This window comes from Erinaceus europaeus, chromosome 10 (assembly GCF_950295315.1).
Source record: "Erinaceus europaeus chromosome 10, mEriEur2.1, whole genome shotgun sequence".
Taxonomy (NCBI): Eukaryota; Metazoa; Chordata; class Mammalia; order Eulipotyphla; family Erinaceidae; genus Erinaceus; species Erinaceus europaeus.
The window spans coordinates 61961499-61978510 of record NC_080171.1 but is presented as its reverse complement, the minus strand read 5'-3'; positions in this window follow the sequence as shown (position 1 = coordinate 61978510).

Below are 17012 nucleotides of genomic sequence, written 5' to 3'. Positions count from 1 at the left end.
CATATCCAGTAACAACAATAATGATAAACAACAAGAGCAAGAAAAGGGGAAAAATAGAAAGAAAGAAAGAAAGAAAGAAAGTTTGAAAAAAGAACATAGCTCCATTTTTCATGGAGTTCCACTTGTTAAGCCATAGGTGCTCTCTCATCTTATGCCAGGGACCAAACCCAGAACTTACTACCATAAAACATTGATACTCTACATATGAGCTCTCTCCCTGACTCCAGAGTGGTTGTCTTTTTTTTTTTTTTTTTTTGCCTCAGTGCCTGCACCATGAATCCACTGCTCCTGGTGGCCATCCCCCCCCTTTTTGTTGCCCTTGTTGTGGTTATTATTGTTGTTGTTGATGTTGTTCATTGTTGGATAGGACAGAGAGAAATGGAGACAGGAGGGGAAGACAGAGGGGGAGAGAAAGACACCTGCAGACCTGCTTCACCGCCTGTGAAGCGACTCCCCTGCATGTGGGGAGCCGGAGGCTCGAACCGGGATCCTTATGCTGGTCCTTGCACTTTGCACCATGTGCGTTTAACCCACTGCGCTACTGCCTGACCCCCAGTGATTGTCTTTTTTATTTAATTTCTGTTCTATACATTTTTAAGATTGGATATGTTTTAAGGACTTCTTGTAGGATAACTACTTACTATTTGTTTTAAATATTCCCTTTTGTTGCCCTTGTTTTATTATTGTAGTTATTATGGTTATTGTTATTGATGTTGCTGTTATTGGATAGGACAGAAAGAAATGGAGAGAAGAGGGGAAGACAGGGAGAGAGAAAGATAGACACACCTGCAGACCTGCTTTATCGCTTGTGAAGTGACTCCCCTGCAGGTGGGGAGCGGGGGCCTGGAACCAGGCTCCTTAATGCCAATACTTCCACTTTGCACCACCTGTGCTTAACCTGCTGTGCTACCGCCCGATTCCCCTACTTGAATTTTTTTTAAGTGAACGTTATTATAAATTATTTCACATATTGAAAATAAAATTTCATCCTTTAAGTCATTTGTAAATGTAGAATGTGTTTAATGGCTTATTTTCATTATGGTAGGTTATGTGTCAATTCAGCCAACAAGGCCTCCAATTGGTTGTAGGCTTATGATACAGTTTGTCTTTCCTGTCACTATCAACCATTTTTTAAATTCATTTCAATTTTGGTTATCTGATACTGATTTTAATCATTTTCATTATTTCAAAGGAAATTTTCAGTGTGTTGAAATTTGGCAGATACTTGTCTAAGCAAGAGTACATCAAATACTTTTTTTTTTTAAATGTCCAAAACCTTTCATGTGAAATTGTTTTTGCCCTAACATGGTCCTGCTGTTGTGCTAACCACTTTGATTTAGCTCTCAAAACCCTCTTAAGAGATAGATGATAATAATTTGCTTTCAGAGGATAATGTGCACTCATGACATGATTTTTGTGTCTAAGAGAACTTTAGTTTCTTAAAAGATGCGTAACTGTTTCTTATTTAAAACTGGGAGAGATCTTTTTACAAAGAGGACTTTGTCAAAATATCAACATACTCAGTCTTAATGATATATAGAAGCATGAATTTTCTGAGTTAATTTCAGATTACCATTTAAGAAGAAAAATTCTTCTCCTGTAATAAGCAGTTCCAGGGATCTGGATTACCTCAAGGGGAATTGACTTTTTAAAATTAAGTAGTAAGCACAAATAATTTATCTGTAGTATTTTGAGATATGAGGTGTCATAGGAAATTAATAGAACTGGACGCAGGGACTAGTAGATCTTCAAACAATGTTAAGTTGGATCCTGGATCTGTCTGCTAGGATCCCCTCTGCTTCAGTTGCTTCATGCTTCCATGTAGATGCAACAGATAGTCAGAATTTTTAAATTGAGCCTTTAAGGCATTTTCAGTTTTGTGTGATGGGATCAGAAATTAGGTTGGGGGGAGTCGAGCGGTAGCACAGTGGGTTAAGTGCAAGTGGTGCAAAGCACAAGGACAAGCTTAAGGATCCTGGTTCGAGCCCCCAGCTCCCCACCTGCAGGGGAGTCGCTTCACAGTCGGTGAAGCAGGTCTGCAGGTGTCTGTCTTTCTTCCTCTGTCTTCCCCTCCTCTCTCTGTTTCTCTCTGTCCTATCTAACAATGATGACATCAATAACAACAACAATTAAAAAAAAAAAAAAGAAATTAGGTTGGGGTCAAATAGGTTCAACTCCCCAAACCCATCCACCATTATACAAAGTTCTTTTGTGCCTTGAAAACCTTTTAAATATTTATTAGATAGAGACAGAAGTCTATAGGGAAATGGGAGACGGGGAGAGATGTGCAGCACTGCTTTACTGCTGCTGACTCCTTTAGGTGGGATACCTTGAAAATTCACTACTTATATACATTTGAAAAAAACATGGTAACCAGAGACTAATAGCCCTGAGAAGCTGATTAGACACATTTCTATAGCAGTAGTACACTCAACACTCATAGGCATTCACCCTAGGCACGGTTGAGAAAGAAGAAAGAAAAGGAAAGGGAGTCTGGCGGTAGCACAGTGGATTAAGCGCACTTGATGCAAAGCCTAAGGATCTGGGTTCCAGCCCCAAGCTCCCCATCTGCAGGGGAGTCACTTCACAAGCGGTGAAGCAGTTCTGCAGGTGTCTTTCTCTCCCCCTCTCTGTCTTCCCCCCCTCCATTTCTCTCTGTCCTATCCAACAATGACAACATGAATAACAATAACTACAACAACAAGGGCAACAAAAGGGAATAAATATTTTAAAAAAACATTAAAAAGTGTGGGTATAGCATAATGGTTATGCAGAGACTAATGCCGGAGACTCTCAAGTCCCAGGTTCAATCCCCCACACCGCCATAAGTCAGAGCTGAGAATCCTCTGGTTAAAAAAAAGGAAGAAAAGGAAAACAAACAAAAACCCCCAGGCCTAGAAGTTTCCTGGCCTCTGAGATAATAGTTTTAGGTGCATCATGGGAGAGCCGCTATAATACTAGAAGGAAAGTTGCAGCCATTTCCCCTCATCCCTCCTACATACTTTACTGCTCCCTTCCAAGTATTCAAATGCACATGAAAAAAAACTTAGCAATGAATAGAACCAATTCCCTCCTGAGGCACCTAAGGTCCCTGGTTCAACCACCAGCATCACCGTAAGCCAGATCTGAGTAGTGCTCTGTTCTCTGTGTATCTTTCTTTCTGTCTCTCTCTCTCATAAATAAATAAAAATTTAAAAAGTAATAAGTGCCTGCCCCCCCCTTCCCAAACTTCCAGGTCCCAGTGTGGTGTAGTGGCTATCGCATTAGACTTAAAAGCATGAAGTCCTAAGTTTCATCATCAGTAGCACACATGTCAAAGTGATGCTCTGGTTTCCTCTTATGTTGATAAGTAATCTTATTTAAAAACAGCCAAACCTCATGTGTCAACAGTGGTTATGATAAAAATGACAGGGAGTCAGGCTGTAGTGTAGCGGGTTAAGTGCTGGTGGTGCAAAGAGCAAGGAGGCGTATGGATCCCGGTTCCAGCCCCCGACTCCTCACCTGTAGGGGAGTCCCTTCACAGGTGGTAAAGTAGATCTGCAGGTGTTATATCTTTCTCTTCCCTTCTCTGTCTTCCCCTCCTTTCTCCATTTCTCTCTGCCCTATCCAACGACAACAACAGTAATAACTAAGACAATAAAATAACAAGGGCAACAAAAGGGAATAAATAATTAAAAAAAAAGATGTTGGGAGTCGGCGGTAGCGTAGCGGGTTAAGAGCACATGGTGCAAAGCACAAGGACCGGCTTAAGAATCCCGGTTCGAGCCCCTGCTCCCCGCCTGCAGGGGAGTCCCTTTCACAGGCGGTGAAGCAGGTCTGCAAGTGTCTTATCTTTCTCTCCCCCTCTTTGTCTTCCCCTCCTTTCTCCATTTCTCTCTGTCCTATCTAACAACGACATCAACAACAATAATAACTATGACAACAATAAAAACAACTAGGGCAACAAAAAGGGATAAATAAATACAATAAAATAAGATAAAAATGACAAAATTGGGAGATGTAGTCTAATGCTCTGGCCAACAAGGCAAACAACCATCAGGGTTGTTCCTACAAGTCTGTTCAATTTGGGTTAAAAGCCAAGTCCCAATTGTAATCCTGATAGAGTGATGGGCCACTTCCTCTTCTCCCAATGAGTTATGGGTCTGAAGAAATGTAAAGGCATCCAACCTAGCTTTCTCAGAAGTTGGCTAGGAGTAGTTATTTTGAAGGGGGTCCAGTTGACCCTCAAAACAGGTTGTTTGCACAATAGATGATCTGCTAACAGGTTTTCTAAGTGAAAAGAATGTCCTAGCTAGTAAAATAGCTTACTTGGATAGTGTGCTTTGTGGTCAGGCCTGGCCCCTACTTCACTAAAACAAGGTTCAGTGCTATAGTTTCTTCTCACTGCCTCTCTGTCACTGTGTGTGTGTGTGTGTGTGTGTGTGTGTGTGTGTGTGTGTGTGTGTGTGTGTGTGTGTGTGTGTGTGTGAGTGTGTGTGTGATAATTCCTGTTTAAGCTGTTTCTCCATTTCATTGAAGATGGTCCTTGATGATGCAGCTGAGACAGAGCTCAACTTCAAAAGTGAAGTCTCCAGGATTTATACTCTACACATTTTCATTACTGAATTATTTTCAACAGTGCTGTTATTTGTAAACTCTTACTATAGGATAGCTGAGTTTTTCTTAAATGAACTTATAAATCATTTTAAATGTTAAAAATATTTTTTCATCCTTTAAGTCATTTGTAAGTAGAATGTATTTGGAACAGAAGCTATTTGGGGAGGGATTAACTCACTGCATTCTCTCCTGTCCCATGACAAGTTTGAAGCCATTCTCATTCACTTGGAAACTTTTGGTGGCCACTGTGAGAAAGGCCAACAGAGATGACGAAGTTGGTCTGGGCACTTTCCTATCCTATTGGGCATATTAGAGACATTTATTTTTCGTCCTTTTTTTCTTTAAAGTGATCTTTTTAAAATTCCCTTTTGTTGCCCTTGTTGTTTTATTGTTGTAGTTATTATTGATGTAGTCATTGTTGGATAGGACAGAGAGAAATGGATAGAAGAAGGGAAGACAGAGGAGGAAGAGAAAGACACCTGCAGACCTGCTTCACCGCTTGTGAAGCAACCCCTGCTGATGGGGAGCCTGGGGCTTGAACTGGAATCCTTAGAGGGTTGTTGCACTTCGTGCCATATGAGCTTAACCCGGTGCGCTACAGCCCGATTCCCAAGACATTTATTTTTCAATGATAGTAAGGAGAGACCAAACCATAGTATCACTCTGGTGCTGGGAGCCAGCCCCGGCGAAAGTAATTAAGAGTCCCTGAAGGAAAGGGGGAGTTGGCAATGAAGAAGTGGGAGACACATCAGCTGCTTCAAGTGCAGGAGAGAGGTGTCTCTCCCCTCTTTCTGCAGAGGTTTATTATTTAAACACTTTTTGCCTGGATATAGTTAACATCATGTAAGATTATTTTCATTAACATCAAGGATACAGGTGGCTTCATGTATAATTGTTTTCATTAACATCAGGAATAACCTTAAACAACACATTATTATTATTATTAGTAGTAGTATGTATGTATGCTTTAAAAAGTTCCCTAGGTCTGGGCCATCCTGATCTCCCCTTGAAAGTTTTCTTGGTCTGGAGTAGTCTAAATTTTCCTTTGAAATGACCATCTGTGTTTTGACTATCTCCCTGTTCCGACCTTCTGTATGAATAAACATTTTTCCCTGGAGCTAAATCTAATAGCTTTACCTTTTTTTTTTTTTTTTTTTTTTACAGTTTTTTAAAAACTATTCCCTTTTGTTGCCCTTGTTGTTTTTTATTGTAGTTATTAATGTTGTTATTAATGTTGTCGTTGTTGGATTGGACAGAGAGAAATGGAGAGAGAAGGGGATGACAGAGAAGGGGAGAGAAAGAGAGACACCTCTAGACCGGCTTCACTGCCTGTGAAGCGACTCCCCTGCAGGTGGGGAGCCGGGGGGCTCGAACTGGGATCCTTATGCTGGTCCTTGCTCTTCACGCCATGTGCGCTTAACCTGCTGTACTACCACCCGACTCCCATAGCTTTACTTCTTAACCCATTCTTGGATGGGTCTAACTAGATCAGAAACCAAGTTTTTGTTTTTTTTTTAAGATTTTATTTATTTATGAGAAAGATAAGAGGAGAGAGAGAACGAGATATCACTCTGGCACATGTGCTGCTGGGGGTCGAACTCGGGACCTCATGCTTTGAGAGTCCAAAGCCTCCTCCTGGACCACCCAAGTTTTTTGTAATATAGTAAGCTGTCCACCTAAAGAAATCTTTTGCTGTAAAGTAAGCACACATCATGGGGGCCTCTTTTCTGCTTAACCTTTGCATATATGAAAGTTCACTAACTTGTAGCTATATGAAAGTCTACTAACTTCTACCCATATATCCTAACATCAGCTATTAATTACACATTCTCTATATTCATTATGGATGCCTGTAAGTGGAAGCAGGGGGTTTGTGGGTGAGGGTAAGCAATAGGGCCTCTTCATATTTAGGTGAAGACCACAGTGTCATTCATACTATAAGCCACCTGTTATTCTGGCTTTTGGTCTGAGTCCAGCTAATAGAGAAGGGATAGTGGTGATAAGCAGCTCTTTTTCTGAAGGCCTCCCAATGGGTACAGCAGCTTCTGCTTCTAGGCCATTTTTAATCTTGTCATACTCACTGCCATAATTGTTGTCAGAATGTACTTCCCCCAGGGATCTCCTTTTATTTTCCCTAGGTATTTGTGCATATCCAATATAGCTTATCAATGTAAGGAAAAATAGCTTCAGTTTAGTTTTAGGACTCCCCGCTTTGCAGTTAGCCCTAGCCTGCTGTGGCTGTGGCATACAGCAGGCCTGACTTCCCTCTGCCATTGTCCTCAAGTAATATTTGCGTATTTTCAATAGCCAATAAGTCATCAAATTATTAATGTAAGGAAAAAGCTTCAGTTTAGTCCAGGACTTTGCGCTTTGCAGTTAGCCCTAGCCTGCTGGGGCTGTGCCATACAGCAGGCCTGACTTTGCTCCAGCCACTCTGGCACATGCAATGGCAGTGATCTAACTCGTGAGTTCACATTTGAGAGCCCAACGTGTTCACTGCACCACCTCCCTGGCCTCCAAGCCATTTTGTTGAAGGTGCACTGTTGATAACCACTAGAAGAATCTTTGAAGGAAAGATGGCATCTGTTGTCTCTTTTCCCTCTTACTGCCTTTCCTGCTTGCTTCCAGGTTTTCAAATGGATGTGAGAAAGTTTACTTTTATTAGTAAGCTTCCAAAATCTCATGTTTCAAAAGTGGTAGTATTGAAACCCACAACTCAAGACTTCTGTCTGTTGCCCAAAATCCTGTCAGCTAAGCAACCAGTAAGATCATTTCTGCAGATCTGCTATAGCAGAGCAAAAGGCCATGTTCAAGATGTATCAGAATGGTGGGGTCACGGTGCCTTAACTTCTGCTAGTGTCTACTATGGGTCTGAAAAAAAATGTGAAAGGACAGTCATAATAACTCACTTGATTTTGCCATGTGTATGACCCACAGTCAAGCCTGGCACCCGCTGCACTTAAAGAAGCCATGTTGGTGTTATGATCTTTCATTCTGCTTGTTGGTATGTAAGGGTACCCAGCAGCCTTTTGCAAAGGTCAGCTATGAGAAATCACTAAGCGTTGAGTTTTAGTTGACTCAACATGGTAAATTTGCACTTTGGCCATTGTCTGCTGAGAAGATTTTTTTTTCCTTTTTTACCAGAGCACTGTTCAACTCTGGCTTATGGTGGTTCGGGGGATTGAACCTGGGACTTTGGAGCCTCAGGCTTGAGAGTCTGTTTGCATAACCATTATGCTATCTACCCTTTTTTCCATTTTGTTGCCCTTGTTGTAGTTATTATTGTTGTTATTGATGTCATCATTGTTGGATAGCACAGAAAGAGAGAAATAGAGAAAGGAGGGGAAGACAGAGGGGGAGAGAAAGATAGACATATGCAGACCTGCTTCACCACCTGTGAAACGAGTCCCTTCCAGGTGGGGAGCGGGTGCTGGAACCAGGATCCTTAAGCAGGCCCTAGCGCTTTACGCCATGTGCGCTTAACCCACTGCGCTACCACCTGACTCTCTCTTTTTTAAATTACCTTTATTTATTGGATAGAGACAGCCAGAAACTGAGAAGGTAGGGGGCGATAGGGAGAAAGACACTTGTAGCACTGTTACACCTTTAGCAAAGCTTTCCTCCTGCAGGTGGGGACCAGGGACTCAAACCTGGGTCTTTGTGCACTCAACCAGGTGCACCACGCCGGAAAAGTTTTTTTTTCTAGTTTTCTCTCCACTCTGCTATCTTACATTTTTTTTTCTTTTCCTTTTTTATTGTTGTAGTTATTATTGTTGTTGTTACTGATGTCATTGTTGGATAGGACAGAGAGAAATGGAGAAAGGAAGGGAAGACAAAGAGGGGGAGAGAAAGATAGACAGCTACAGACCTGCTTCACTGCTTGTGAAGCGACTCCCCTGCAGGTGGGGAGCCGGGGTCTTGAACTGGGATCCTTATGCCCCTCTGCTACCACCCAACTCCCACTATCTTACATTTTATTCAAAGGTGATTTTTTTAAATTTTCTTTTATTTATTCCCTTTTGTTGCCCTTGTTGTTTTATTGTTGTAGTTATTATTGTTGTTGTCATTGTTGGATAGGACAGAGAGAAATGGAGAGAGGAGGGGAAGACAGAGAGGAGGAGAGAAAGATAGGCACCTGCAGACCTGCTTCACCGCCTGTGAAGCGACTCCCCTGCAGGTGGGGAGCCGGGGTTCGAACCAGGATCTTTATGCCGGTCCTTGTGCTTTGCGCCACCTGCGCTTAACCCGCTGCGCTACAGCCCGACTCCCCAAAGGTGATTTTTTTTTTAAAGATTTTATTAATGAGGAACATAGTAGGAGAGAGAAAGAACCAGACATCACTCTGGCACATGTGCTGCCGGGGATTGAACTCAGGATCTCATGCTGAGAGTCCAAAGCTTTATCACTGCGCCACCTCCTGGACCATGTTTTTTTTTTTTTTTTAATAGTTTATTCATTTATTTATGCAAATGATAGGAAGAGAAAGAGTCAGACATCACTCTGGTACATGTGCTGCCGAGGACTGAACTTGGAACCTTATGGTTGAGAATCCAGTGCTTTATCCACTGCGCCACCTCCCAGACCACTGATTTTTTTTAATCTTTATTTATTTGCTGGATAGAGACAGTCAGAAATTGAGAGGGAAGGGGTGATAGAGAGGGAGAGACACACCCACAGCACTGCTTTACCACTTGTGAAGCGTTCTCCCTGCAGGTGGGGACTGGGGGCTTGAACCTGGGTCTTTGTGCACTGTAACATGTGCACTCAACCAGGTGCACCACCACCTGGCCCCTCAAGGGTGATTCTTGAGGCCAGGTGGAGGCACACCTAGTTGAGTACAATGTTACCATACTAAGGATGCAGGATCAAGCCCTTGGAAAGCTTCACAAACTGTGAAGCAATGCTACAGGTGTCTCTCCTCTATCTCCCTTTTCCCTCTCAATATCTATCCAGTCAAATAAAAGCAAAAAGGGTGGGGGTAGGGAATGTCTACTGGGAATGGTGGATTCGTTGTATAGGCACTGAACCCCAGCAATAACATTGGTGACAACTGACAAAAAAAAATTATTTTGAAATTTATGTTTCACATCTAACCACTTGACACTGTATAATGATTTATCAATATCAAGCCAGTTTTGGTCCCAGGAGGTGATGTAGTGGATAAAGCATTAAATTCAAGCATAAGATAACAAGTTTAATCCCAGTATTCCATATGTTAGAGTGATCTGGTTCCTGCTTGCTCTCTCTTTAAGTTTTATTTATTATTTTACGCTGGGCTTGCATGAGGGTGTTTCTCCCTGGGCACATGCTCTCTGGGTTGGAGAGAACTTGACTGGAGCCAACCTGAGCTGCTGCTTACTGAGAGATGAGGGAGAGAGAGACCAGGAACTCCTGGCAGAGCGCCACAGAATGCAGTGTGTTTTTATTGATCAGAGACAACACTTTTATCTATTAGAACCGGAAGCAGCAAGTCGGAAAAGGAAATGGCTAGGAAAGGGGTGGAGAAAAGAAAAGAGCAGGCTAAGGTAGAAACTTCTTTAGCAACTGTTGAGAAGGTTTTAACAGGTGGGATTAACTAATACCCTGCAGACAGGGTGGGTCTCGAGGTAGAAAGAAGATCAAAGGCGGGAATCTTTCAGGCAAAACAATGATTATGTAAATAGACCATAGTATCAGCAATGGAGCATGGAGAAGAAGGGGGGGCTGGCTTAAGGCTCAACAATTTTAATTTTAATTTCTTTTGCCACCAGAGTTATTGCTGGGGCTTGTTGCCTACATTACAAATCCAGTTCCTAGTGGCCATGTTTTCCTTTTTTTTTTTTCCTATTTTGATTTGACAGACTGCTCCCAGTGGTCATTTTTTCTGTTGTTTCCTTTCTATTTTTTGAAAGACAGAAATTAAGAAAGGAGGGGAGGTAGAAGAGGGAAAGGAAGATAGAAACCTGCAGACCGGGGGTTGGGCGGTGGCGCAGTGGGTTAAGCGCATGTGGCGCAAAGCGCAAGGACCTGCGAAAGGATCCCGGTTCGAGCCCCCGGCTCCCCACCTGCAGGGGTGTCGCTTCACAGGCATTGAAGCAGGTCTGCAGGTGTCTATCTTTCTCTCCCCCTCTCTGTCTTCCCCTCCTCTCTCCATTTCTCTCTGTCCTATCCAACAACGAACAACACCAACAACAATAATAATAACCACAACGAGGCTACAACAACAAGGGAAACAAAAGGGGGAAAATATGGCCTCCAGGAGTGGTGGATTCATGGTCCAGGCACCGAGCCTAGCAATAACCCTGGAGGAAAAGAAAAAAAAAAGTAACCTGCAGACCTGCTTAACTGCTCATGACATGTTCCCCCTGTAGGTGGGAGGGAAGCAAGGGCTTGAACCCGGGTCTATGTGCTTAGTACTATATGTGCTTGATTGGGTATACCATGCCAGGCCCCATAAATAATCTTTTAAAAATTAAAAAAAAAAATGGTGTGTGTGTGTGTAACCAGTTTGAGTCCCCTCACCATGGGTAACAAATACCCAATATAAGTGACGTGGGCTTAGAAAATATATGTTGAGGGGTTGGGCTGTAGCGCAGTAGGTTAAGCACACATGGTGTGAAGCTAAGAACCTGCTTAAGGATCCCAGTTTGGGCCCCAGCTCCCCACCTGCACAGGGATCACTTCACAAGTAGTGACGTAGGTCTGCAGGTGTCTCTCTTTCCTCCTCTCTGTCTTCCCTCCTCTCTCCATTTCACTCTGCCCTATCCAACAACAATGACAATGATAACAACACTAATGACAACAAGGATGAACAACAAGGGCAACAAAAGGGAAAAAAAATAGTCTCCAGGAACAGTGGATTCTGAGCCCCAGCAATAACCATGGGGGCAAGGGAAAAGAAAAAAAGAAAGTACTTGTTGGTTAAATAAAATAATACTATCTAACAGCAATAGTGATAGAGTTCACTGGCTCATGAGAATTGAATTATCCTGATTAGTTTTACTTACATTTTTAGGTCAGTTCAAGACTCTGCTGTATGCTGAGTTTACTTATTGATAGATAAATTTATTTGAGGTCATTCAGCTTTTTGTCACTTATCTTGGGTCTAGGGAGTTAGCTGAAACATATTTCATAGTGATAGTAAAAGAACTACACCCTATTAACTGCAAAAAGATTTTTCTGTTTTTCATTTGCCATTAGCATTATTACTGGGGATCCATGCTTACATGATACCACCACTCTCATTAGACCCTTTCATTTAGTAGACAGGCTAAGAGACAAGGAAAGGGAGAGAGAGATAAAGAATAGTAAACAAAAAAAGATTCGAGTAGTAAAAATGCTTTGTGCCAGAGTAATGAGGAAGGATTTTTTTTTTTTTTGCCTTTAGGATTACTGCTGGGGCATGGTGCCTGCACCATGAATCCACTGCTCCTGGAAGCTATTTTTTCCCTTTTTGTTGCCTTTGTTGTTTTATTGTTGTTGTGGTTGTTTTATTTTTGTTGTTATTTGTTGGTATGCTTCTAATTCTGCTTTTAAAAACCCCTTCTGTTTCATTTGGTTTAATCCCCCCTGCATTCTATTTACATAACACTGTATTCTATTTACATAACCTCTGTTAACAAGCACCACCCTCCCTCCAGGGCATTGGTGGTTCAGTGGTAGAATTCTTGCCTGCTCCGCCCCCTCTCCTTGTCATACCCTGATTTTCACCAGTCACTTTTCTCTCCACCCTCTCTGTGTCTCATCCTGTTCCCACCCTACTGGGCTAGTATATTTATAAGGAGAAGATTGTTTGTAGTAGTTTAGTTTAGCTTAGCTTGGTATAGATTGCACTGCGTTCTGCATGAATAAAGAGATACTGCCTACAGCTCAACCGTGAGTCCCTGGTCGTCTGTTACCCGCCCGTGAAGCCAGCCCAGCAAAAACAACATATGGCGCATACAACGTGGGACCGGACCTGCGCAACTCCCAGATAAGTGAAGACTTTGCCTACCTATGCACTATGGTCTTCTCTTCTGCTTACGAAGAGGTTTGCCAAAGCCTCTACTGTTTCATCATGAGACAGTTACTCTGTCTCTGGAACATTTTGCTCTGGGCCACACTTTGTTTCCCTGACCGGGAACTTTGGTTTCTTGTGACCCTAATCATAGAGCTTGGGAGATGCATGGAGATTTCTCCTTGGACTTTCTGGATTATGTTTCCTGAGGAAAAGGACTACATTTTGCTCCGGGCCACAATTTGGTTCTTTATGACTGTGATCGTAGACCTTGGGATATGCATGGAGATTTCCCCTGGGACTTTCTGGACTTCTTCTCGCATGTTTCCCATGGAGAAGGACTACTCTAATTTGAGGAGCGTTCTCCAGTACCCTGGCAGTCCCCAAGAATGGAGACACGTGGTTAGTTCTACTCTCCTGATTGGATTCTTTCTTCAATGGGAAAACGCTTTTAAAAGTAGATGCCTGAAGCGATACAGCAGGAACAGTCAGAAGCACCCCAAATGGAATTTCGAGGAGCTTTTTGGACTAGGACGCCCTCCGGGGACTCTTGATGCTACATGGTGGGATCTGTTTCATAAGAGAATGATTTGAATGACTGAATTTTTGTATGACATTGACTTAAAAAAAAATGCTGGACGCAGCCATGATTTCTAGAGACATCCAGAAACAATCCAAAAAATTGTTTTTTCCCTCCTTTGATTTCTTTTTTACGTCTTGGCATAAATCTGAAACATTTAATCCTGAAACAGTATGAGTTATGGGTGGGGCAGATAGTGCAATGATTATGTTAATTATTCTCATGCCTGAGGCTTCTAACCGTGGTTCTTCTGTTTACCTTTCCACATTTTATTGAGTTCAAACTGTTTAAACAAACCTTAAAATCATACTAGAAAGGACTTCCAATTATAATGGAGTTATCAATTATAGTAAACTTCTATTCTGCTACAAGTTTTGTTTGACAAGTAAGTGAATTTCAGCTGTCAAGTCTTCACATGAAAAAGCATCTACTCAAATGGAATTCCCGGAAATCCATTTGGACCCGTTCTCTGACATCGCCCACAAGATGGAATGACTACAACACACCCCCGGAAACCAATGATGTGACCTGGCACGACATGAAGAAACAGATTCACAGACTCCAAAGCTCACTCTCTCCAGAAAAGCAGAATTCTGGTGGCCGACATTCCCCATCGAGACAGACGTGCAGCATTTCATCCCCTGGCATTTTCTTCCATGGTCATCTACTTTGGACTGACACCTCCATCGGACTTACTGGTACACGCTGCTGTGTTTTTCAAAGACTAACTTCAGCCAATTGCCTTGAGACTTTATAGACCATGTTCCCTTGCCTGCAGGCTCTGTCCCCAGTGGCAGAAAACTCCCCCTCCTTATTAGGTTATGCCCACAGAGTCAGGAAACGCCCTTTGAGGCAAGAGATGCACCCAGAGGCATGAAGCGCTCCCAGAGGCAAGAAATGCTCTTTCGCCTGCTAGACCTTGCCCTTTGAGGTAAAAAATGTTCCCCTTGGCATCACACTGGTTATTGCTGCTCACCTATTTTGTTTTCCATGTCTTATGCCAGTTCTTTTGAAAACGCCTGTACGATATAGGTTTCTGTTCACCCCACAATCCTGATACTATGGCCATTAGTTAAAAAGAAAGGGGAATTGTTGGTATGCTTCTAATTCTGCTTTTAAAAACCCCTTCTGTTTCATTTGGTTTAATCCCCCCTGCATTCTATTTACATAACACTGTATTCTATTTACATAACCTCTGTTAACAAGCACCACCCTCCCTCCAGGGCATTGGTGGTTCAGTGGTAGAATTCTTGCCTGCTTCACCCCCTCTCCTTGTCATACCCTGATTTTCACCAGTCACTTTTCTCTCCACCCTCTCTGTGTCTCATCCTGTTCCCACCCTACTGGGCTAGTATATTTATAAGGAGAAGATTGTTTGTAGTAGTTTAGTTTAGCTTAGCTTGGTATAGATTGCACTGCATTCTGCATGAATAAAGAGATACTGCCTACAGCTCAACAGTGAGTCCCTGGTCATCTGTTACCTGCCCGTGAAGCCAGCCCGTCGAAAACAACAGTTATTGATGTCACTGTTGCATAAGACATAGAGAAATGTGGGGGGGGGGAGGCAGAGGGGGAGAGAAAGGCACCTGCAGACCTGTTTCACCACTCGTGCAGGTGGGGAGCTGGGGGCTTGAACCAGCATCCTTAGGCTCGTCCTTGCACTTCATGCCATGTGCTCTTAATCTGCTGTGCTACTGCCTGACCCCCAGGAATCTTTTTTTTTTATTGTTGGTAGTTATTGTTGATGTTGTCGTCAGATAGGACAGAGAGAAATGGAGATAGGAGGGGAAAACAGAGAGGGGGAGATAAAGATAGACACCTGCAGACCTGCTTCATCACCTGTGAAGCAACCCCCTTGCAGGTGGGGAGCTGGGACTCGAACCGGGATCATTACGCTGGTCTTTGAGCTTTGCGCCACCTGCGCTTAAAACACTGTGCTACTGCCCAACTCCCAGGAATCACTTTCTATTGTGTGTTTCCTTTAAAAATTTTTTATTAGTGATTTAATAATGATTAACAAGATTGTAAGATAACAGGGGTACAATTCCATATAGATCCTACCACCAGAGTTCTGTGTCCCATCTTACACATTGGATGTTTCCCTATTCTTTATCCCTCTGAGAATATGGAACAAAATTCTTTATGGGGTGCAGAAGGTAAAAGGTCTGGCTTCTGTAATTGTTTCTCTGCTGGACACAGACGTTGGCAGTGTTTCCTTTTTATCTTCTCCCGCTAAAAAGTAAGCTGAGGAAGGAAGGCATGGATCTCCTCTATCACCAGTTGTAGAACAATGCCTTCCTGTCTTAGAACAAGTGTGGACAAAGCTTTGGATTGATTTGTCAAATTGATACTCTTCAGCAATGCAGATGGCAGTGTCTTGCTACCTTTTACAGCCAACGAAATATGTGGAGTTAATCATAACCTACTTAAAGGTGAAGATAAAGACAGAAGTAGTGCGATTCTCTCAGGCACTGAAGGCTAATTCCTGATCCATACTTTCCAGCAGAGAGAGGTCACCAGAGGAGTGGGAGGTACCCAATGAAAAATGAAGTAATGGATCAGCAAATCCAGAAACTTGAACTCTGAGACATAAGCAGGTTTTTAGTATGTGAGAGTAAATTAATAATACTAAATTAGGAATACAAAGTTCATATATACTAAATTCATATATCACACAAAAACACAAAAAGATGTCAGTGTACAGATAACATTTAATATTGGCTACTTTGGGTGTATGAAATATCATTGAGGAGCTGGGTAGTGGCACACCTGGTTGAGTGCACACATTACAGTGCACAAGGACCAGGGTTTAAGCCCCAAGTCCTCACCTATGTATGGGCAGCTTCGAGAGTGGTTAAGAAATACTGCGGGTCTCTCTCCCTCTCTAACTTCCCCTTCCCTGTTGATTTCTATCTAAAATAAATAAAAAGTTGTTTAAAATATGATTGAAAAATGTTTCTTTCCGGGGTCGGGCGGTAGCACAGCAGGTTAAGCGCACATGATGGCGCAAAGCGCAAGGACCAGCATAAGGATCCGCGTTTGAGCCCCTGGCTCACTTGCAGGGGGGGTCGCTTTACAGGCATGAAGCAGGTCTACAGGTGTCTATCTTTCTCTCCCCATCTGTCTTCCCCTCCTCTCTCCATTTCTCTCTGTCCTAATCAACAACGACGACATCAACAACAACAATAATAACTACAACAACAATAAAACAAGGGCAACAAAAGGGAAATAATAAAAAAAAAATTTCTTTCCCCCTTTAAGCTAAATAGCTGCATTATTCTGAAACAGGAATTGCCAACAATGTGAATGTAAGCATTTGTATAATAATAAAACTTAGGGGGGCCTGGCGGTAGCGCACCAGGTTAAGCACACATACTGCGAAGTGCATGGACCCATGCAAGGATCCGGTTTCGAGCCCCTGACTCCCCACCTGCCCGGGCGTCGCTTCACAGGCAGTGAAGCAGGTCTGCAGGTGTCCATCGTTCTCTCCTCCTCTATATCTTCCCCTCCCCTCTCAACTTATCTCTGTCTGTCTTATCAAAAATAAATAAATAAATAAATAAACTTAGAAATAATAAAGTGAAATAGCTAGAGCCAAGTGCCTTAAAAGTGAAAAAGAGCGGAGGGTAAATAGCATAATGGTTATGCAAACATCCAAAAGTGAAAAAGAATCAGGGGAAAAAAAGTTCAGTTGGACAGTGAGCCTGCTTTACTATAAATAAGACCTAGGTTTAATTAAGCGGGCTCCATTGTATTGGAGGAAGTGTCAGTGTGGTGGCATCTTTCTCCTGTCTCATTTTCTTTGTTTGCTTTGCCTCTGGGTTATCAATGGTACTTAGAGCCTGCAGTACAAATCCACTG